Here is a 25,083-nt window from a genome sequence, read left to right on the forward strand (position 1 = left end):
GAGGAGGCTCCCCCCTCTGCCTACCAATGGGGACTTAGGGTGGCAAAGGCTCACCCTATCTTGGAGGTTAATTGTTTCCTTTTTGTTCTTTTTAGTTAGCACAAGTTGTCCAGATGTTCAGGTCTGTGCAGTTTTAAGCTGTCTGGAGGTGAATGAATGTAACATGGGTTTGGATCACTTAAATGCCATATAACAATATAAAACTAGTGTCACTTAATGTCAATGGGATGAATAATCCAAGTAAAAGAAGTAAGGTTCTGGCTAAACTAAAGAAAGAAAGGGCTCAGGTACTATTTCTACAAGAAACCCATCTGCCCCAAAAAGAACACGAAAAGCTAAAACGCTTTGGATTTAGGAATAAATTTTACAGTTCGTACAAACCTGGACGGAGGAGGGGAGTAGCTATTCTCATCACAAATACGGTTCAATTTGAATGCCTTAAAGAAGTTCGGGACACTGAAGGGAGATATGTACTAATTAAAGGGAAGCTAGAAAACAGAATGGTGACACTGGTCAATGTATATGCCCCCCCAGAGGTACCAAATGTTTTCTCAGAGCTCTGTTTAACACTATTGCTATAAAACTGAAGGTATTTTGATATGTGGAGGAGACTATAATGTGGTCATGAACCATAACTTAGATACAACAAGCCGAAAAGGAAGTAAGATGTATTTAACCAAGTTTATTAATACATTAGTCCAGGAAATGGGACTAATTGACGTATGGAGAGAACTTCACCCACAAGAAAGGGATTATACACACTACTCAGCACCTCATTCTGTCTGTTCCCGAATCGACTACTTTTTAATCAATGCAATTGAATGCCACAGGGTAACAGAGAGTAAAATTGTTGTGGCGGATGTATCAGACCACAGTGGGATCAGCTTGACAATACACCTCAATAATAGGAAAATAAACACTGTCTGGAGGGTAAATGTGGGTATCTTGAATAATAAGGGGTATGTGAGATACTCAGGACAGATATAGAAAATAGGGCAAGATTTGTAAAGCAGACCTACTACGAATCAGTCACAAAAGCAACAAGACTTTTAGCTAGGCGCTTACGGAAACTACAGGCAGTTAACACGATTCATAAAATTAGGAACCCTCAAACCAACCAAATATCACATGACCCAGATGAAATTGAAAGAATATTTGAAGATTACTACAAGAAGCTCTATTCTAAACCTCTATCAGCAGATGAAAAAACAATAAGGGGCTTTCTAGACTCACTTGATCTGCCGTCTATTGGTAAGACACAGAATGAAACTATTATGTCACAACTCACAGTTAAGGAGCTGGGAGCTGCAATAACTAGGCTAAAGGCTAGTAAATCTCCAGGTAACGATGGTTTTCCACCGGAATGGTACAAGGCCTTTCAGAAGGAGCTAAAACCTTTGCTTCTGCCCTGTTTTAACTGGACTCTTAATAAAGGTTGGGCCCCCCCATCGTGGAAGGAAGCAATCATTACAGTTCTACCTAAAGAAGGCAAAGATAAAAAGAACTGCAAAAATTATAGGCCAATTTCACTTCTAAATGTAGACTGCAAACTATTTACATCAATTATATGTAAAAGATTAGAGGCCTTCATTCCAGATTTGATCGACGAGGATCAAACTGGGTTCATTAAAGGACGCCAAACGCACGATAATATTAGAAGAACCCTTCATATTTTAGATAACGCTCGAAAAAGTGGTATAAGTACAATTCTTGTAAGTTTAGACGGCGAAAAGGCATTTGATAGTGTTAGTTGGTTATTCTTATATGAGGCAATAAAGAGATTTGGCTTCAACGACGGCGTAATTCAATGTATCAAAACTATTTATCAAGAGCCCACAGCGAGGATCAGAGTGAATGGAAGCCTGTCCAATACAATCCAGCTGGAGAGGGGGACAAGACAGGGTTGTTGTCTGTCTCCTACTCTTTTTGCTTTATATGCTGAGCCTTTAGCGCAGGCAATACGGCAGAATGGGGAACTGCTGGGTGTTAATATAGGGGGAACAGAACATGTAATTGGCCTTTTCGCGGATGATGTCATTATTTTCCTGCAACAACCAGATATATGTTTCCCACACCTAATGTATTAACTGGAAAAGTATGAATACTATTCAGGATATAAACTGAATATATCAAAAACACAGATTCTCTCTCTAAATTATTCTCCAGCCCGACAAATAAGAGAGGACAAATATAATTTGGAATGGAATTCTAAAACAATGAAGTACCTTGGAGTAACTCTTACTAAAACCCTTAGTGATATGTACGAAAACAACTATAGTGAAATTGAGGAAAACATCCAAAAATATATTGAAAGGTGGTCTACCCTTCAGTTAGGCTTTAGTGCTAGAATACAAGCTGTCAAAATGAATATTCTACCTAAACTGTTATATTTATTTCAATCTCTTCCAATTAATATCCCCCAAAACAAATGTATTGCTTGGGACAAGATGATCTCCAGATTCATTTGGAATGGTAAAAAACCAAGAATAAAACTTAATACACTCCGACTACCTAGAAGTAAGGGTGGAATGGCTTTACCTAATCGTATAGAATATTTTTATGCAGCTCAGCTCAGACCTCTGGCCTGTTGGTGTAGTCCTGACTATGAGTCTAAATGGAACGAAATAGAAAAGGGCATACAGGGCTATCCGACCCAGATACTGGTCGGGGATGAACATTTGATAGGTGCTTTAAGGCACGCTATGAACCCAATAATAGCATTTACACTAGAAATATGGAGTGCTGTAGTAAGAAAATACAAACTTAAGAGGGATACGTGCATATTGCAGTGGTTTGCGTATGACTCAAATTTTAAGCCGGGGATGTATGATCCAGTATTCAAAGAATGGGCACAAAAAGGTATGACAGCAATATGTACAGTTTCGACAGGTAGAGAATTTCCAACCTTCAAAGATCTTAAGGCAAAATACGACCTAAAACAAAGATTTTTATAGATACATGAAGTTAAGAGACTATTTCACAAAAGAGATAAAGCCACTTGAAATGACAAATAAGGTGATTAGAGTCATTGTGGACTTGTACAAACAGAAGGGGTCTCGGCTCATCTCTGCTTTCTATCAAGCCCTGGGTGAGAGTAGGGGGGATACGACACTCTATATAAAAGCAAAATGGGAAGCAGAACTACAAATTCAGATACAAGAGGAGGCATGGAATCGCATGTGCGAGACACAATGTACTTCTACAAGTTCCTTAATATGGAGAGAGTTCTGCTGGAAAAACTTAGTTCGCTATTCCATAACACCGAAAATAAAATCGAGGCAACTCGCTAAACAACAAAAATGCTGGAGATTGTGCGGGAATGTGGAATCAGACCATGCACACATCTTCTGGAACTGTACAAAAATGGGGACATACTGGCAAAATGTTCACCTAGTTGTTAAAAATGTTTTGGGATATGAAATCCCAAACACTTGTCTAGTGATGTACCTAGGGAATATTGAGGAGGTTGTAAGGAAAGAAGATCTGTATTTGACTAAAGTATTACTTGCATCCAGTAAGAAAGCGGTCACAAGAAATTGGCTCAATATCAATATCCCAAAACAGGAACAGTGGTTGGAAATTGTCCAGGAAATCTTTGAGATGGAAAAATTGACATACCTTTTGAGAGTCAAACAGAATGTCTTTGAAAAGAACTGGGAAAAATGGAACATTTATATGACACGTGACACAAACTGAACAAATGCCAAATAGAACAGTGGACTGTGTAGCACATCATCTCCAGACAGATTGTTAGTGTTATTACTATTGTTATTTTGTTTTATGTATCATTTACTGTATTATTTTGTTGATATACATGTGAAAATTTAATAAAAATGAAAGTTATAAAAAAATTTTTTTTTAAATTATTTAAAAAAAATACAATGTAAACAAGGACAAAACTTTTGGTACAGTATTTTAATGAACAAATGGAAATTAGTAAACTACAATTATAATAAAATTTAAAGTTGTGGAGAGCACAGGAAAAAACAAGATCTTTATTTTAAATTAAATAATTATGTACAGAGTTTAATTGTAAAAAATAATTAACATTTAGAGTTTTTTTAAGTCTGAGAAAGATAAAATAACAATGCAAGTCAATAAATTAACTTTAAAAAACAATAAAATACAGATTCAGATTATTTTATTTAATGCCATGTCAGCATTCAAAGCTATTTTTATGGCAAAAATTCAATTACAAAAATACAAATATCATATAAATACAATAAAAACTAAACAAATAAAAGCTACAAGTCATTAAATAAATTAATCTGAATCTGTATTTTATTGTTTTTAAAGTTAATTTATTGACTTGCATTGCTATTTTATCTTTCTCAGACCTAAAAAACACTAAATGTTAATTATTTTTACAATTAAACTCTGTACATAATTATTTAATTTAAAATAAAAATCTTGTTTTTCCTGTGCTCTCCACAACTTTAGATTTTATTATAATTGTTGTTTACTAATTTCAATTTGTTCATTAAAATACTTTACCAAAAGTTTTGTCCTTGTTTACATTGTATTTTAATGTTTTAAAGTTTATTTTATTGACTCGCATTATTTTATCTTGCTCAGATGTTAATAACTGTAACTTTTAAAACTCTACACATAATTATTTAATTTAAAAAATTTTACTTTTTTTTCCTGTGTTCTCCAGAACTTTAGATTTTATTATTTTTATTATTAATGTTGTTGTTGTTTAATCTATAAGTATTTAATACATTACCTTTTTCAGATTTATATAATATGTACTATAAATAAAATGAGAAACTTACTATTTGTTGTGTATTGGTTATATTTCATATATATTGGATCTCTGTACATAGTTGTACAAATATTATGTGAATATCTCTAAAAAATAAAGGTCTAAAACATTATCAAAATGTTCTTTTCAATTATTCACATTCAAATATTTTCTATATTAAAGATAGCTATACCCTATTATAATGTAAATGTTTATTAAGATAAATGCACATTTTGTACATCCTACACAAGAACAAATCTTACAAGTTTTATTTTAATTTTGTGCACAAAGTTTGTTTATTATATGTTAATCGTACTTAAAGTGTATCTAGATTAAAAAATGAATGGTAATTTGGTATTTGTGGCCGAGACGGGAATCGAACCTCTAATTTTGTGTATTATTTCTGGCCCGCCTCCATGTAATTTCCTCAGCTCCTATTGGCTAGCAGCGCTCTACACCTACGTGCGGCTGGCCTCCGCGTGTGAGGCGAACGTGATAACCACTACACTACATAAACCTATTGATGAGGCACATGTGCTTTTTAGAAGATGGCTCCTTCCCATAATCTGCTCTCCAAGCAGTGTGACAGTCTGTGAATTCCGCAAACAACAGAACAGAGGTCATTCGGCATGGCAGTCTGCCTACAGCTCCTTGGTACGATGGCCTTCACCTGTCTCAAAAGTAAGGGTTTTGTAGCGAATTGCAGCATTTATATTTAAAACACATCCACTTGTTTCCGCCCAGTTTTGAACTAAGGACCTTTCACGTGTAAAGCAAACGTGATAACCACTACACTACGGAAACTTGATTTGAACGTCAGTCCCACCGCTTCTAGCGTACGCTTGTTCAAAAGCGACTGAAACTATAGACTGCCCAGTGTTTTTAACATGGCAAAAAGCTGCTAATTTTGTTGGCAGACCGAACATTTTATATTACTGGACAGGAAACTTCAATGGTCATTTTTTTATTTTTGTCCTTTTCTAAGAGATTAAACCACAAACATCCCTGCAAGTGTACTGACCTGCTCAACAGAAAATCGCATACGAAATTTTTGCAAAAATCACCCACAGTTTCCACCCAGTTTCAAACTGGGGACTTTTCGCGTGTGAGGCGAACGTGATAACCACTACACTACAAACACGTCCTCATGTTGCAGACATAAATCTTTAGGTGCACGCTTATTAAAAAGCATATAAAGGAAATGAGCACTGCACCCACCTAGCGTGGCAAAGAGTTTAAATTTTCTGTCAGAATCCAACCACTGTTTCTGCTCGGTTTCGAACCGAGGACCTTTCGCGTGTTAGGCGAATGTGATGACCACTACACTACAGAAACCCATTATTAAGACGGATGTGCTTTTTAGAAGATGGCTCCTTCCCATAATCTGCCCTGCAGGCAGTGTGACAGTCTGTAAATTCCACAAACAACAGAACAGAGGTCATTCGGCACCCACCTAGTGTCATTCGGCATGGCAGTCTGCCTACAGCTCCTTGGTACGATGGCCTTCACCTGTCTCAAAAGTAAGGGTTTTGTAGCGAATTGCAGCATTTATATTTAAAATGCATCCACTTGTTTCCGCCCAGTTTTGAACTGAGGACCTGTCGCGTGTAAAGCAAACGTGATAACCACTACACTTCCGAAACTTGATTTGGACGTCAGTCCCACCGCTTCTAGGGTACGCTTGTTCAAAAGCGACTGAAACTATAGACTGCCCAGTGTTTTTAACATGGCAAAAAGCTGCTAATTTTGTTGGCAGACTGAACATTTTATATTACTGTACAGGAAACCTCAATGGTCATTTGTTTTATTTTTGTCCTTTTCTAAGAGATTAAACCACAAACATCCCTGCAAGTGTACTGACCTGCTCAACAGAAAATCGCATACGAAATTTTTGCGAAAACCACACACAGTTTCCGCCCAGTTTCGAACTGGGGACCGTTCGCGTGTGAGGCGAACGTGATAACCACTACACTACAAACACGTCTTCAGGTTGCAGACATAAATCTTTAGGTGCACGCTTATTAAAACGCATATAAAGGAAAGGAGCGCTGCTACCACCTAGCGTGGCAAAAAGTTTAAATTTTCTGTCAGAATCCAACCACTGTTTCTGCTCGGTTTCGAACAGAGGACCTTTTGCGTGTTAGGCGAACGTGATGAACACTACACTACAGAAACCTATTGATGAGGTACATGTGCTTTTTAGAAGATGGCTCCTTCCCATAATCTACTCTGCAAGCAGTGTGACAGTCTGTGAATTCCACAAACAACAGAAATAGGTCATTCGGCATGGCAGTCTGCCTACAGCTCCTGGGTACGATGGCCTTCACCTGTCTTAAAAGTAAGGGTTTTGTATCGAATTGCAGCATTTATATTTAACATGCCTCCACTTGTTTCCACCCAGTTTTGAACTGAAGACCTTTGCGTGTAAAGCGAACGTGATAACCACCCACTACAGAAACTTGATTTGGACGTCAGTCCCACTGCTTCTAGCGTACGCTTGTTCAAAAGCGACTGAAACTATAGACTGCCCAGTGTTTTTAACATGGCAAAATGCTGCTAATTTTGTTGGCAGACCGAACATTTTATATTACTGTACAGGAAACCTCAATGGTCATTTGTTTTATTTTTGTCCTTTTCTAAAAAGATTAAACCACAAACATCCCTGCAAGTGTACTGACCTGCTCAACAGAAAATCGCATACGAAATTTTTGCAAAAACCACCCACAGTTTCCGCCCAGTTTCGAACTGGGGACCTTTCGCGTGTGAGGCGAACGTGATAACCACTTCACTACGGAAACACATCTTCAGGTTGCAGACATAAATCTTTAGGTGCACGCTTATTAAAAAGCATATAAAGCAGTGGTCTCAAACTCAATTCCTGGAGGGCCAGAGCTCTGCACAGTTTTGCTCCAACCCTAATCAAGCACACCTGATTCAGCTAATCAAGGTCTTCAGGATTGCTAGAAACTTCCTTGCAGGTGTGAGTTTGAGCTGGTTGGAGCTAAACTGTGCAGAGCTGTGGCCCTCCAGGAATTGAGTTTGAGACCACTGATATAAAGGAAATGAGCGCTTCACCCACCTAGTGTGGCAAACAGTTTAAATTTTCTGTCAGAATCCAACCACTGTTTCTGCTCGGTTTCGAAACGAGGACCTTTCGCCCTTTAGGCCACCGGGTTAGGGAAGGGGACCCCCGGGCGACGCCCCCTAGGTGATTTTTCGGGGACCGGCCGACGGCGCCGACGAAATCCGGCCCCCTCGCCCGCGATCCGGGCATCGGCCACAGGGGGGCGACTCGCCGACCGCCCTCAGTCGATTCGACACGCGCCGAACAGGTTGCGGGCGGGCGTCCACGGACCGCACGCGCGTCCCCCTGACCGCCCTTTCGCGAAATTCCCTGACCGCACCCACCGACCACGGAGCGCCCGTCCGTCCCACCTGTGACCTGCGAACAGCCCCCTGGCCACGGCCACTGACATGAACAGCCTATTTGTCCCACCGACCGCCTGTGTGACCACGAACGGCCTTTTCGCCCACGGCCAACCTGGGTGACGGCCCCTGGCCCCGCCCACTGACACGAACAGCCTATTCGTCCCCCTAACCGCCTGTGTGACCACGAACGGCCTTTTCGCCCACGGCCAACCTAAGTGACGGCCCCTGGCCACGCCCACTGACACGAACAGCCTATTCGTCCCCCTAACCGCCTGTGTGACCACGAACAGCCTATTCATCCCATTGACCACCTATGTGACCACGAACGGCCTATTCATCCCACCGACCGCCCAGTGACCACGGACAGCCTATTCGTCCCACTGACAGCCTATGTGACCACGAACGGCCCGTCTGTCCACGGCTAATCTAAGTGACGGCCCGTGTCCCTGCCCAGTGACCACGGACAGCCTATTCGTCCCACTGACAGCCTGTTTGACCACGAACGGCCCGTCTGTCCACGGCCAATCTAAGTGACGGCCCGTGGCCCCGCCCAGTGACCACGGACAGCCTATTCGTCCCACTGACAGCCTGTTTGACCACGAACGGCCCGTCTGTCCACGGCCAATTTAAGTGACGGCCCGTGGCCCCGCCCAGTGACCACGGACAGCCTATTCGTCCCACTGACAGCCTGTTTGACCACGAACGGCCCGTCTGTCCACGGCCAATCTAAGTGACGGCCCGTGGCCCCGCCCAGTGACCACGGACAGCCTATTCGTCCCACTGACAGCCTGTTTGACCACGAACCGCCTATTTATCCCACTGACCGCCTGTCTGGCCACGGACAGCCTGTTCGTCCCACTGACAGCCTGCTTGACCACGAACGGCCCGTCCGTCCACGGCCAATCTAAGTGATGGCCGGTGGCCCCGCCCAGTGACCACGGACAGCCTATTCGTCCCACTGACAGCCTGTTTGACCAAGAACGGCCCGTCTGTCCATGGCCAATCTAAGTGACGGCCCGTGGCCCCGCCCAGTGACCACGGACAGCCTATTCATCCCCCTAACCGCCTGTGTGACCACGAACAGCCATTTTCATCCCACTGTGCACCTATGTGACCACAAACGGCTTATTCATCCCACTGACCGCCTGTGTGGCCACGAATGGCCTATGTGTCCCATCAGAAGAACTATGCATTATTAGACTTAAAATGGCATGTCCATGGACAGCCTATTTGGACTCTGTCAAATAAGTTACAGGTCGGCAAAGTAAGGGCCCACCTGTAACTTATTTGACGGGGTCCAAATAGGCTGTCCGTGGTCAATGCATTAATAGGTCATATTTCATAATTACAGTGGTTTTACTAGGTGAAACCTACTGTACACCACACAGGGGCCACAATACAAATCACTGATGTACATTAAAGCTATCAATTATGCATAATTAGCCTAAAAATGGACTGTCCACGAACAGCCTATTTGGACCCTGTCAAATAAGTTGCAGGTGGGCAAAGTAAGGAACCACCTGTAACTTATTTGACGGGGTCCAAATAGGCTGAGCGTGGTCAATGCATTAATAGGTCATATTTCATAATTACAGTGGTTTTATTAGGTGAAACCTAATGTACACCACACAGGGGCCACAATACTACACACTGATGTACATTAAAGCTATCAATTATGCATAATTAGCCTAAAAATGGACTGTCCACGAACAGCCTATTTGGACCCTGTCAAATAAGTTGCAGGTGGGCAAAGTAAGGGCCCACCTGTAACTTATTTGACGGGGTCCAAATAGGCTGTCCGTGGTCAATGCATTAATAGGTCATATTTCATAATTACAGTGGTTTTATTAGGTGAAACCTACTGTACACCACACTGGGGGCACAATACAACACACTGATGTACATTAAAGCTATTAATTATGCATAATTAGCCTAAAAAATTACTGTGCACGAACAGCCTATTTGGACACTGTCAAATAAGTTACAGGTGGGCAAATTAAGGGCCCACTGTAGCCTAAAACTGGACTGTCCATGAACAGCCTATTTGGACCCTGTCAAATAAGTTACAGGTGGGCAAAGTAAGGGCCCACTGTAGCCTACAAATGGACTGTCCACAGACAGCCTATTTGGACCCTGTCAAATAAGTTACAGGTGGGCAAATTAAGGGCCCACTGTAGCCTAAAAATGGACTGTCCACAGACAGCCTATTTGGACCCTGTCAAATAAGTTACAAGTGGGCAAAGTATACCTGTAACTTGTTTGACGGGGTCCAAATAGGCTGTCCGTGGTCAATGCATTAATAGGTCATATTTCATAATTACAGTGGTTTTATTAGGTGAAACCTGCTGTACACCACACTGGGGACACAATACGACACATTAAAGCTATTAATTATGCATAATTAGCCTAAATATGGACTGTCCACGAACAGCCTATTTGGACCCTGTCAAATAAGTTACAGGTGGGATCTTTTTTATATTTTGTTGTCATGATTGATAAAAATGCATAAAAATGATTAAATATCAATTTTAGGTTCATCTTTGGGCCCCCCTGAGCAATTAGCAGCCTTCAGAACCCCGAAATTCCACTGTCCACGAACAGCCTAAATTTTTGAATGGGATAAGTTGCAGGTGGGACGTCCAGATCTCAGCCTCTGGACACAATTTGGAGCTGAAACCTGAAACAGGGCCCACCTGTAACTTATTTGACGGGGTCCAAATAGGCTGTCCGTGGTCAATGCATTAATAGGTCATATCTCATAATTACAATGGTTTTATGTCGTCAAACCTACTGTAAACCACACTGGGGACACAATACAGCACACTGATGTACATTAAAGCTATTAATTATGCATAATTAGCCTAAATATGGACTGTCCATGAACAGCCTATTTGGACCCTGTCGAATAAGCTACAGGTGGGATGCTGTTTTTAACTTAGACATTTTCAGCGGGTGAATCCCCGTAATGATTAGGCGATTTTATCACATGTGGTGAAGTCCCACCTGCAACTTATTTGACGGGGTCCAAATAGGCTGTCCGTGGTCAATGCATTAACAGGTCATATTTCATAATTACAGTGGTTTTATGAGGTGAAACCTACTGTACACCACACAGGGGACACAATACAACACACTGATGTACATTAAAGCTAATAATTATGCATAATTAGCCTAAAAATGGACTGTCCACGGACAGCATTTAGGGCACCCGTCAAATAGGTTACAGATGGAATGCTGTTTTTGACTGTAACGAACTTAACGGGGTACTACGGACCCCAGTCTTTGCGGACCGTCTGAGGGGACCCTGAGGGGCCACAGATTTCAAATCGGAGCCATTCGGAGCTATTGGGACCGTTGCGTGGGGATGTCCACCAAACGCCTATGAAAATGAATGGGATAAGTTGCACGTGTCAGTGGCTCCCGCGCGGCCCCCGGGGGTCCGAGGGGCCCTAAACTCTACAAAAAGTTGCGTCACGTGGCCCTCTGCGACAGACAGAGCGGGCTAGGTCGAGACATGCCAAGTTTATTTTTAGCTATTTTTTATGCACCTCTCTGTCTCCCATTGATCTCTATGGGAGCATGTGTCTGCAAGGGTTAATTCAGCAGTTAGGATTAGACGGCCTACTTGTTCCAACTTATGTGCAACTTATTCCATGGGGCTGTTGGTGGCCAATTAGCGCGAAAAAAGGTCAGAGGGACGCGGAACTCTAGAACCCGTCCCCGGGGCCCGTGACGAGACCCACGTGTCGGTTTAGGGCCGATCGGGCGTTTCCTTCAAAGCGTTTGGCTGAAACACATACTTAGAACCGATCTAGAACCACCAAGCCCGTGATCTAGAACCGGGGGCCCCCGGACCATAGCCGTGCCGAATTTGGGGCCGCTGCGACCTTTCGACCCCTTTTGGCCCCTGTTTTTTTGACGTCCCACATGCAACTTATTCCATGGGGCTGTTGGTGGCCAATTAGCGTGAAAAAAGTTCAGAGGGACGCGGAACTCTAGAACCCGTCCCAGGGGCCCGTAACGAGACGCATACGTCAGTTTCGGGCCGATCGGACCTTTCTGTCCACCCTTCACCGAGCACATGGTCCAATTAATGGCAGCCCTCTTGCACACACAGAAAGACATATGCTCAGTAGAACCAAAAGTGAGGAGATTTTTGCACAAAAAAATGATACACTTGGAACCGATCTAGAACCCTGCGATCCGGGATCTAGAACCGGGGGCCCCTCGACTACCAGGGCGGCGAATTTGGAGGCGGTGCGACCTTTCGACCCCTGTATTTCCGCCCTCCCACGTGCAACTTATTCAGTTTAAACTTCACAGTCGCTTCCAGGTCAAGGGGGGCTTTTTTCGGCCAAACGAGCAGTTTTGGGCACGGAACTCTAGAACCCGTCCCCGGGGCCCGTGAAGGGACGCATATGTCAGTTTCGGGCCGATCGGGCGTTTCCTTCGAACCGTTTTGCTGAAACACATACTTAGAACCCATCTAGAACCACCAAACTCGTGATCTAGACCCGGGAGCCCCCGGACTACCGCCGTGCCGAATTTGGGGCCGCTGCGACCTTTCGACCCCTTTTGGCCCCTGTTTATTTGACGTCCCACGTGCAACTTATTCCCTGGGGCTGTTGGTGGCCAATTAGCGCGAAAAAAGGTCAGAGGGACGCGGAACTCTAGAACCCGTCCCAGGGGCCCGTGACGGGACGCATACGTCAGTTTCGGGCCGATCGGACCTTTCTGAAACACGTCCACCAAACACCTGTGGAAATGAATGGGATAAGTCACACGTGTCAGTGGCCCCTGTACGGCCCCCGGAGGTCCCACGGGCCCCAAACACTGCGTGCCGGGGCCCCTCGGGCCCCCGAACGAAATATCAGGTGGACGAGTCTCTAGAGCTCAGGGCTAATTTTTTCTCCACATTTGTTCAAGTTTCTCTTCAAATGCCACTTGCACTCATAGTCAGCTCATAGACTGGCATTCCCTCTTGAAGGGTCAAACTGAAAACACACTCGGAACCGATCTAGAACCACCAAACCCGGGATCTAGAACCGGGGGCCCCCGAACACCCACCGCGTCGAGTTTGGGGCCGCTGCGACCTTTCGACCCCTTTTGGCCCCTGTTTTTTTGACGTCCCACGTGCAACTTATTCCATGGGGCTGTTGGTGGCCAATTAGCGCGAAAAAAGGTCAGAGGGACGCGGAACTCTAGAACCCGTCCCAGGGGCCCGTGACGGGACGTACGTGTCAGTTTCGGGCCGATCGGACCTTTCTGTCCACCCTTCACCGAGCACATGGTCCAATTAATGGCAGCCCTCTTGCACACACAGAAAGAAATATGCTCAGTAGAACCAAAGCGAGGAGATTTTTGCACAAAAAAATTATACACTTGGAACCGATCTAGAACCCTGCGATCCTGGATCTAGAACCGGGGGCCCCTCGACTACCAGGGCGGCGAATTTGGAGGCGGTGCGACCTTTCGAGCCCTGTATTTCCGGCCGCCCACGTGCAACTTGTTCAGTTCAAACTTCACAGGCGCTTCCAGGTCAAGGGGGTGTTTTTTGGCCAAACGAGCAGCTTTGGACGCGGAACTCTAGAACCCGTCCCAGGGGCCCGTGACGGGACGCATACGTCAGTTTCGGGCCGATCGGGCGTTTCCTTCGAACCGTTTTGCTGAAACACATACTTGGAACCGATCTAGAACCACCAAACCCGTGATCTAGAACCGGGGGCCCCCGGACCACCGCCGCGCCGAATTTGGGGCCGCTGCGACCTTTCGACCCGTTTTGGCCCCTGTTTTTTTGACGTCCCACGTGCAACTTATTCCCTGGGGCTGTTGGTGGCCAATTAGCGCGAAAAAAGGTCAGAGGGACGCGGAACTCTAGAACCCGTCCCAGGGGCCCGTGACGGGACGTACATGTCAATTTCGGGCCGATCGGACCACCGTCCACCAAGTACCTGTGAAATCGCATTGAATAAGTTGCACGTGTCACTGAACCTCGTTCGGCCCCTGGAGGTGCTAGGGGCCCGAAACTTCTTGGAAAGCTGCGTCACTCGGCCCCGGAAAGCACACAGAGAGGGGAACGTCTAGTCACACAAAAAAAATACTTTTTGCCCAATGTCCACAGAACACCTATGAAAATCAATGGGATAAGTTGTACGTGGGACGCTTTGCCGTTTGGCCCCCGTGGGCCCTGGCGGCCCCAAACTTAATCTGCCTACTGTCACTGGGGCCCAGAAAGACCCTGGGGGATGGAGAAAGCTGAACCATGTGTGGATCAGGCCGAACCACCGAAACGCACACTTGGGAACCACGTAGAACCTTGAAACTAAGGATCTCGCCCCGGGGCCCGCTGGGCTACCCTCACACCAAATTTCGAGGCCCTGTGACTTTTCGGCTCAGAGTTAGAGACACAGTGAATTGAGACAAAAAACAGGTGGTTAGGGGTCAAAATAGGCACTTTGTGGTACTGAGGATGACTATGGTGAAGTTTAGGTGGTTAGGGGACCCCACAGGCACTTCGTGGCAATGGAGAAGAAAATAGGTGGTTAGGGGTCAAAATAGACACTTCGTGGTACTGAGGAAGACTATGGTGAAGTTTAGGTGGTTAGGGGACCCCATAGGCACTTCGTGGCAATGAAGAAAAAAATAGGTGGTTAGGGGTCAAAATAGGCACTTCGTGGTACTGAGGAAGACTATGGTGAAGTTTAGGTGGTTAGGGGACCCCATAGGCACTTCGTGGCAATGAAGAAGAAAATAGGTGGTTAGGGGTCAAAATAGGCACTTCGTGGTACTGAGGAAGACTATGGTGAAGTTTAGGTGGTTAGGGGACCCCATAGGCACTTCGTGGCAATGAAGAAGAAAATAGGTGGTTAGGGGTCAAAATAGGCACTTTGTGGTACTGAGGAGGACTATGGTGAAGAGTAGGTAGTTGGTGTACCCCAAAAGCACTTGGTGGACTCCCACGTGGTGCAATGGCACCCCCAGAGGCGTCCACAGAGAGCCTATGGTAATATATGCTAATCTTGGCCTCTTTATATGCGATTTTGGAAAAGTGACACGGCACCACTGAATAAGCAGCTCGTGTCGTCCATTTCGAGCACGCGGACCTCGAAGTGTCGGTGCTGACAATGGCAACTTAAATGAATGGGGAAAAGCAAACGTGATAACCACTACACTACGGAAACTTGATTTGGACGGCACCCACCTAATGTCATTCGGCATTGCAGTCTGCCTACAGCTCCTTGGTACGATGGCCTTCACCTGTCTCAAAAGTAAGGGTTTTGTAGCATTTATATTTAAAATGCATCCACTTGTTTCCGCCCAGTTTTGAACTGAGCACCTTTCGGGTGTAAAGCGAACGTGATAACCACTACACTACGGAAACTTGTTTTGGACGTCAGTCCCACCTCTTCTAGGGTACGCTTGTTCAAAAGCGACTGAAACTATAAACTGCCCAGTGTTTTTAACATGGCAAAAAGCTGCTAATTTTGTTGGCAGACCGAACATTTTATATTACTGTACAGGAAACTTCAATGGTTATTTGTTTTATTTTTGTCCTTTTCTAAGAGATTAAACCACGAACATCCCTGCAAGTGTACTGACCTGCTCAACAGAAAATCGCATACAAATTTTTTGCAAAAATCACCCACAGTTTCCGCCCAGTTTCAAACTGGGGACTTTTCGCATGTGAGGCGAACGTGATAACCACTACACTACAAACACGTCTTCATGTTGCAGACATAAATCTTTAGGTGCACGCTTATTAAAAAGCATATAAAGGAAATGAGCGCTGCACCCACCTAGCGTGGCAAAGAGTTTAAATTTTCTGTCAGAATCCAACCACTGTTTCTGCTCGGTTTCGAACCGAGGACATTTCATGTGTTAGGCGAATGTGATGACCACTACACTACAGAAACCTATTGTTGAGACGGATGTGCTTTTTAGAAGGTGGCTCCTTCCCATAATCTGCCCTGCAAGCAGTGTGACAGTCTGTAAATTCCACAAACAACAGAACAGAGGTCATTCGGCACCCACCTAGTGTCATTCGGCATGGCAGTCTGCCTACAGCTCCTTGGTACGATGGCCTTCACCTGTCTCAAAAGTAAGGGTTGTGTAGCGAATTGCAGCATTTATATTTAAAATGCATCCACTTGTTTCCACCCAGTTTTGAACTGAGGACCTTTCACGTGTAAAGCAAACGTGGTAACCACTACACTTCCGAAACTTGATTTGGACGTCAGTCCCACCGCTTCTAGGGTACGCTTGTTCAAAAGCGACTGAAACTATAGACTGCCCAGTGTTTTTAACATGGCAAAAAGCTGCTAATTTTGTTGGCAGACCGAACATTTTATATTACTGTACAGGAAACCTCAATGGTCATTTGTTTTATTTTTGTCCTTTTCTAAGAGATTAAACCACAAACATCCCTGCAAGTGTACTGACCTGGTCAACAGAAAATCGCATACGAAATTTTTGCAAAAATCACCCACAGTTTCCGCCCAGTTTCGAACTGGGGACTTATCGCGTGTGATGCAAACGTGATAACCACTACACTACAAACACGTCTTCAGGTTGCAGACATTAATCTTTAGGTGCACGCTTATTAAAAAGCATATAAAGGAAATGAGCGCTGCACCCACCTAGCGTGGCAAAGAGTTAAAGTTTTCTGTCAGAATTCAACCACTGTTTCTGCTCGGTTTCGAACCGAGGACCTTTCGCGTGTTAGGCGAATGTGATGACCACTACACTACAGAAACCTATTGATGAGGTGCATGTGCTTTTTAGAAGATGGCTCCTTCCCCTAATCTGCTCTGCAAGCAGTGTGACAGTCTGTGAATTCCACAAACAACAGAACAGAGGTCATTCGGCACCCACCTAGTGTCATTCGGCATGGCAGTCTGCCTACAGCTCCTTGGTACGATGGCCTTCACCTGTCTCAAAAGTAAGGGTTTTGTAGCGAATTGCAGCATTTATATTTAAAACGCATCCACTTGTTTCCGCCCAGTTTTGAACTGAGGACCTTTCGCGTGTAAAGCAAACGTGATAACCACTAAACTTCCGAAACTTGATTTGGACGTCAGTCCCACCGCTTCTGGGGTACGCTTGTTCAAAAGCGACTGAAACTATAGACTGCCCAGTGTTTTAAAAATGGCAAAAAGCTGCTAATTTTGTTTGCAGACCAAACATTTTTTATTACTGTACAGGAAACCTCAACGGTCATTTGTTTTATTTTTGTCCTTTTCTAAAGAGATTAAACCACAAACATCCCTGCAAGTGTACTGACCTGCTCAACAGAAAATCGCATACGAAATTTTTGCAAAAACCACCCACTGTTTCCACCCAGTTTCGAACTTGGGACCTTTTCGCGTGTGAGGCGAACGTGATAACCTCTGCACTACGGAAACACGTCTTCAGGTGGCAGACATAAATCTTTAGGTGCACGCTTGTTAACCCTCTGGGGTCCAAAGTGTTTTTGGGGTTCTGGAGGTGTTCTGACATGCTCTAACATTTGAGCTTTTTTCAGTTATTTATAAACATGTTAATGGCAAAGGTGTAAATTCACTCTATATAGCACAAACAGGGCTACCATAATATGTTAGCAAGATGTATGTACATGTTTGTATTTTTGAGAGAATATTGTTTATGCATGGTTATTGAAAAAACTAAAACTTAAAGTCTCTGAAATAAGGCCACAAAACACATACTAAATATGTGTCCACAAGACTTTTGACTAATTGCTGTTCTCGCCTAGGATTTTTGCTTCAAAATGATCTGAAAATCATCCTTCCAAATCATTCACATAAAACAATACATTGATTTAAATTTAGTAAAACACTTTTTGTTTGGAAAGGCAATATGCGAAATGGGCGTGACTCATGTATAATGGTCTGATTCACACCTGTGAAGACAAAAGACCTGCTTAATGAGCCGCATAATGAGCTTTTCACAGGTGTGTCACTGAGCCACAAGAAACAATACAAGGACACAAGAAAAGAAATGTGTATATATACTACAAAATTGGTTCACAGTTGGAAACATCTATAAAAAAATAGTATTTTTCCACTTGTATTTTTGCTTGCAAATTGTATAATATCCAAGGTGAACATTTCTAGTAATTGTGTAGTTAATTCTCATACTGTATTTTCAGAAAGTTTTGAATATGTATCCTCTCCCCAAATTTGTCACTAATAAAACACAATACAAATAATTTGAAGAGAAGGCTTATATTGACCTTTTAAGATTTTGTTTACATCTACCTTGTAAATATATTATTTGCTATTTTATTAAAAAGGTTACAATTACAGCAACAATTAAAATAACAATATTTCAAGTGTAATATTTCTTTGTAAAAACTAAAGTGTACATTTTATCATACATATTTCAAATTTAAGGATTCATTAGTTTGAATAAAGCCTACATTGGAACAAACACTATAATAGCATCCTAGTTGATGACTTTATTTTTGACAAAACAAACATAGCCTAATATATTTAACATTTGAGCAGAAATTGGTGAACAAAAGCTTATTCAATGTGGCAGTAGTCTATAGTTTAGGCTACAGTAAACAGTTAATAATCTATTTAAAACTAGTCAACAAAATGTTGTCTTTCATATTTCTTCTGTAACATAGGCATATTGTTTGTTGTTTTTATGATAGCCTATATTAGGGCATATAAATATTAATTTGCAGTTTAATACGTTGCTAATACAAATACATTTTAACGTTATTTCAACCTATTTCAGTCGATTTTCACTCATCTCAGTATAGCAATAGGGTTTGGTAAAAACTGTTCAGTTCATTCATTCACACACGCGATTCATATTTAAACAGTCTTTTTGCAGTTTACATACACTATGATATCGCGATTAGAACAATAATAAAAAAACTTACTTCTCAGATGGATATTTCATATTTCTTTGTAAAAACTAAATTATACATTTTATCATACATATTTCAAAGTTAAGGATTCATTCCCAGATAGCAATGAGTCGGCGGACCACCGTCGGTCCTCCGGCGGCAGTAGAAGCGTCAGAATGGCGACATCGCAAACACGTTGGACGGCGCACCGCCGGCGGCAGCCGCTTTTTAAAAGCGGCAGCCGCCTTCATACCGCCTTCGTTAAGCGGCCGGCCCGCGGGCCAACCGCCGTTCCGCCGCCTTTATATTGAAGGCCGTCCTTCCGCGGCCCGCCGGAGGCAAACGCTATTTCCGAGCGCTCTGCCGCCGCTTATTCTGGCTATATATATTTTTTTATTTATAGCATGCAGTTTAGCAAGAATAATGATTGCTCAAACCAGACAAATTTACAATTGGCATTTTTATTCCACATTTCAAAGTACAGTAACTGTCATTTAAACAAGATATTTCAGATCACTGAAACATAACAGAAAAATAAATAAATCAATATACTAACATGGAGGTTTCCAATTCAATTTTGGTTAAACAGCCTTACAAGCAAATTACAACACTTACAATAAGTGTTCATATAAAAAGGACAGCTCTAGGGTAAAAAATTACCAGTAAACATTATGACAAGTAAAGAGGATATTTGATACCAAATAATGTGCAAGATACCAAATAAATAAAAGTATAACTACATTTACAAGCCATTTCTAACAATATGATAAGTGGTAGTAATTTATAGTAAAGCTCTGGAGTAGAATAGGCCATTATAACGGCAATGCTGACCTGTGGCACAAGGATTTACAAGCTTTATTTGAAAAAGAAAAAAAGAAAGTAATTTCCACAGTGAGTGAGTGTAGTCTGACACTTCTGACTTCTTTAGGGGTCTTGATTCTACTGACTGCAAGATAAAGAAAGGATTCCAGTTGTCAGTGATTCTGGGGTGTCAGTAGTCAGTCTAGTTTTAAGTGGTCGGCTGTGGGTCCCTCTCAGCTGTGCGGCGCCTTTTTCTGCCTTCACGGTCAGATGCTCCTTTCAGGTAACGCGTAACGTTAACCTGGACCGCCTCATCAGTGCATCCTGGGTTGCCGGGTCCTTCCGGATGGCTAATATAGAAAATACAGATCTGTCATTTAATTTGAATTGCATGAGGACAATAGGACATACACATCTACTTAAATCTAAAAAAAATATCCAACTTACTTTGAACAATGGTCTTCAGGAACATGTCTCTAAAACATGCTTTATCCCCTACACCAAGCTGAAAATCCAAAAAAAGTGTTACAAATTACATTTCTCTGAAGCTTCTCATAAATAAATAAAAAATGTGAAAGGCTAAGGATTCAGACTGTAATATATGCAGTATACAATCTTAAATTTTACTTTATATCTAGGTCAACTACATGTACAGGTAGCCCCAGTGGGAATTAAACCGACAACCACAGGTGCTGTTTGCAAGTTGTGCCTAATTGCTCAGTGCAAGCAAACGTCTTCAACATTGTTTGTTGAACTTGTTTCACCTGCTCTTGAAGTAAGATTTTACAATTCGTATTTCTATATGTAATATTGTAGTGTTTATTATAAATGATTTATCTGTGGACTTCATTATTCTTTTAAAATTCATGTAGCCTTATAATCTTTAATCAAATACGTTACCCTTCCCTCCCCCCTCGAAACGACTTCTCTTCCGGTCATGTGCTATGGTGCGAGGGCGTGGCAACTCCCCTCAAACCGTGCTATGAGCAGAGATGGAGAAGAGGAGCGCTAGAGTAAAACCCTGCCCTCCGTTCAATATACCGTTTCACTTTTAAATACGTCACAACACTGGAGAAAAGTCGTTTGTAACTTCCGGTTCATGCCGACATCAAATAGAAGCAATAGTTTCCAAGACAAAAAAACTTCACAAATAACATCACTTACTTGTACTCAAACTCTTGGCTCTGTGAAGTGGAGTCTGGATTACTGGGGAGAAACCTGGTTGTGAGAAAGAGGAAACAGAAATTTGAAAATCTAACAAATGGAATAGTTTAGTGGCAGGATCACAAATCCAGCATCACAGCAATAGATTTTACATACCAGTTCAGCATTTTTCTGGTTTTCTGGAATCGATGCATCTTTCTAGAGTTTTTTTTTTTCTTGAGACTTCCAAGATTCTAGAGTAGGGAATAATGAATGAAAGAGACAGTTATCCACAATAAACAGAAAATAAATTACACAGATGAAATACAGGAAAATCAAATACACAAGTCAGACCCATTTTCCTGCTCCCTTCATGAACTTAAAATGATGTTTCTCCCAGGTGCTGTGTGGAGGTGTGCAGAGGATGGCTAAATTGTTGCCTTCGTCTTTTTGCTGAGGTTAAATGGGGGCCAATGGCACATGCTCTCGCTGAGCCACTCTTGCGGAACCACTGCAAATGGCAGATCCTCCTCGTTGATAAACTGAACAATGTGAACCATCTAAAATAGAAGAACATTTTGCATAAAGTATACTTTTTGATTAATTTCCAGGCAAAATCAATAACATTAAAATGCTCACCCCTTAAAAAAACGAGTCATTTTCACAAGTGGATCAACAGAAAACCATGTTCAGACAAACACAATCATATACATATACACACACATATATACATATATACACATTATATATATATATATATACATACACACATATGTATATATATATAAACACCAAAAGTTAAACTTTCTAGATGTAAAGCTTTCTTTCTAGATGTAAAGCATTGGCGATTTACTGTAGCTAGATACATTTCAACATTTCGAACATGCTTGAATTCAGTGAGTAAAAAAGGCGAAGCAGCATGTGTTAGCTAACACTGTAAGTTAAACTAGACTAGCAGCATGGTTGTCGAATCAAACAAAACATCATTATGTTTAGTTAGAAAACAACACAAGTTATACTGATCAGTCTTTCTTGTCGTAAAGATTTTGCTAACGTTACCATTCCCACGTGGGCGGGAGAATTGTCCTTCAGGATTTGGTTACGTAAGTTAGTTAATTATTCGACTGACCAATACTATCTTAAACCACATACTGTAGTACTCACACTGGCATAAACATACGTAAATATAGTTAAAAGAAGAAAAGAAAAAACTAACGCCAGGAAGAAACTAAGTAACGTTAGCCTAACTAACGTTAGCTATGTCAGAAACATGACGGAAACTTTGTAAACAAGGCTAACTTACTAGCTTGACTAGTAAGGCAAGAACATATTTGAAAAAGATGAACTAAAAATGTAAAAAATGAACATAATATTGCGTTACACAAAAAGGAAAAATGTACTTACTTTAAAGATCGTAGTCAATGACTAGATAGGATATCCTCTCCAAATACTGAAATCGTGTGACGAGTGGCCACTGTTGTGTTGGTAAATCTGCTTCTGTTTTTTAGGTACTGCCCCTCTCGGCCGGTGGAGGTACTTCTCTGTTTGTGCTTTAATACTTTCTTAAACATTTGTACAGATTGCAAAACTCGCAATTGCAAATTAATCCCTTATACCTGTAAAAGGTCAAATAAATAAAAAAATCGAGCTTGTAAAAAAATGAAAGACATAAACGAAATTTCCTGGGGTGACAGAGAGACAAAATATTTCTAAATATTTCACTTTATCTTTCAGGTCAAAACAGGGATTTTCATGTTTCTTATAAATATTACCATGGTTGCAAATTAATAAAAAAAATCTAAAGCATACCCATGCTTTTGGCCAAGTTGCAGATGTCTTTCACTGTTCACTGATTTCAGGCATTGGTGAAAAGTCTAACTTCATCCATTTATTCTGCTAAATTGTTCATACCATGAATGAAATATTTATTTTAAAACCTAATCAGAAAGATATTTATTGCCAAGTAAGTTTTACAAAAGGAATTCTTTTTGGACTATTTGTGCATCTCAATTGTGCATAAATCAAAGAAATGTAAAGAATTGTCACCTTAAGTGACTAAAATAATTCTATATATTTTACATAGGCATATCACTGAATCGCTTCAGAGTTTCAACGTAATTTAAATGTATTTTCCTAAACCTTATCATGGAATCAGACTGAGTCAAATCTGTTATAAACCCTAATGACTTTGGAGCAACAACAACAACAAAATTTGATATAATTCACATAATAATTATAATCGCTTTAAATGTGAAAGTTAAAATGCTGTCAGTTCCACTCATGCCAATGACATGGCTGGTCGATTTCAAAGCGGCTTGCCGCCAGCCGGCCGCGGTTCATTTAGACGGCGGCAACCGCCAGACAGAATGAAGTCGGCGGCCCGGCGGCTGTTCGCCGGCGGCATCTCGCAAGAAATGGGAGTGACGTATTCGGCGGCAAACGTTTCATCTCCGCCAGCGGGGCGCACCTATAGCCGACAGTTTGGGGCCGGCGGCAAAAAGAAGCCGTGCCGATATTTTTTGCTATCTGGGTTAGTTTGAATAAAGCCTACATTGGAACAAACACTATAATAGCATCCTACTTGATGACTTTATTTTTGACAAAACAAACATAGCCTAATATATAACATTTGAGCAGAAATTGGTGAACAAAAGCTTATTCAATGTGGCAGTAGCATATTTTACATTAAACAGTTAATAATCTATCCAAAACTAGTCAACAAAATGTTGTCTTTCATATTTCGTCTGTAACATAGGCATATCGTTTGTTGTTTTTATGAGCCTATATAAGGGCATAAATTTTAATTTGAAGTTTAATACGTTGCTAATACAAAGACATTTTAACGTTATTTCAACATATTTCAGTCGATTTTCACTCATCTCAGTATAGCAATAGGGTTTGGTAAAAACTGTTCAGTTCATTCATTCACACACAGACGCGATTCATATTTAAACAGTCTTTTTGCGGTTTACATACACTATGATATCGCGATTAGAACAATAATAATAAAGAACTTACTTATCAGATGGATCCGTTGCTCCTCGGAATGAAAAAAAAACAGCACATGTTCTGAGGTAAATGTCCCAGGATTACTCCTCACACAGCCTCGCAAGAAGAAATAGTAGGCTACATTAATCTGATGATTACATTTGTTGTGTTATCGCGTTTATGAGGGGCGTTGACACTTTGCATGTGTTGCTTCAGATCATTTGCGTTTGAATACCGCGCGCTCTCCGTGGGCGTGTCAGATTAGCAGAATAATGAGCTAAGAGAACGATAATGAGATCGGCTGACACCTCTCTCTTTTTTAATAGATTACATAAACAGAGAATATTTATTTTAGTTTTGAATTAGATATTTTAAAAGTACAAACTTAAATGATTATAAAGATATATTGCTCGTGCTTGTGTGAATAGTATTCGCTGAGCTTTGTTTAAGTTTAGAGACGTGCACCAGAAAAAAATTTAACGGAGACAGAGAGGCAGAAAGCACACCCTGTTTATTTTCTTCATTTTACAAAAGCACACGGTTTTGATGTTAATGTGAGTGTACACAAAAAAAGAAGACCCTCTATAGTTTATAATCATGTATTGATTTTATTTATATGACGTAAAATGACGGAGTATTTTAAGTCTATGTTGCTGCTATGTGGAAAAAAAACGACCCAAGAGAGTTAAAAAGCGTATAAAGGAAATGAGCGCTACACTCACCTAGCGTGGCAAACAGTATAAATTTTCTGTCAGACCCCAACCACTGTTTCTGTTCGGTTTCAAACCGAGGACCTTTCGCGAGTTAGGCGAACATGATGAACACTACACTACAGAAACCTATTGATGAGCTGGATGTGCTTTTTAGAAGATGGCTCCTTCCCATAATCTGCCCTGCAAGCAGTCTGACAGTCTGTAAATTCCACAAACAACAGAACAGAGGTCATTCGGCATGGCAGTCTGCCTACAGCTCCTTGGTACGATGGCCTTCACCTGTCTTAAAAGTAAGGGTTTTGTATCGAATTGCAGCATTTATTTTTAACATGCCTCCACTTGTTTCAGCCCAGTTTTGAATTGAAGACCTTTGCGTGTAAAGCGAACGTGATATCATGGCATGTGCTTTT

The 25,083-nt window shown here is 41.9% G+C and overlaps 1 long non-coding RNA gene and 4 other non-coding genes across 5 annotated transcripts in view; 1 reads left to right on the plus strand and 4 right to left on the minus strand.

Moving 5' to 3' along the window:
- Window positions 1-25,083, plus strand: part of LOC143719415 (uncharacterized) — a 694,388-nt gene that overhangs the window by 182,539 nt on the left and 486,766 nt on the right. The gene's annotated exons all lie outside the window — the stretch shown is intronic.
- trnav-uac (transfer RNA valine (anticodon UAC)) lies at window positions 5,476-5,548 on the minus strand. The gene has a single exon. It is a non-coding gene; the product is annotated as a tRNA-Val (tRNA).
- trnav-aac (transfer RNA valine (anticodon AAC)) lies at window positions 6,007-6,079 on the minus strand. The gene has a single exon. It is a non-coding gene; the product is annotated as a tRNA-Val (tRNA).
- On the minus strand, window positions 7,470-7,542 carry trnav-cac (transfer RNA valine (anticodon CAC)). The gene has a single exon. It is a non-coding gene; the product is annotated as a tRNA-Val (tRNA).
- trnav-aac (transfer RNA valine (anticodon AAC)) lies at window positions 16,854-16,926 on the minus strand. The gene has a single exon. It is a non-coding gene; the product is annotated as a tRNA-Val (tRNA).

Source organism: Siphateles boraxobius, unplaced genomic scaffold, assembly GCF_051911475.1.
Source record: "Siphateles boraxobius isolate OS27281-9 unplaced genomic scaffold, OSU_SipBor_1 63, whole genome shotgun sequence".
Lineage (NCBI taxonomy): Eukaryota > Metazoa > Chordata > Actinopteri > Cypriniformes > Leuciscidae > Siphateles > Siphateles boraxobius.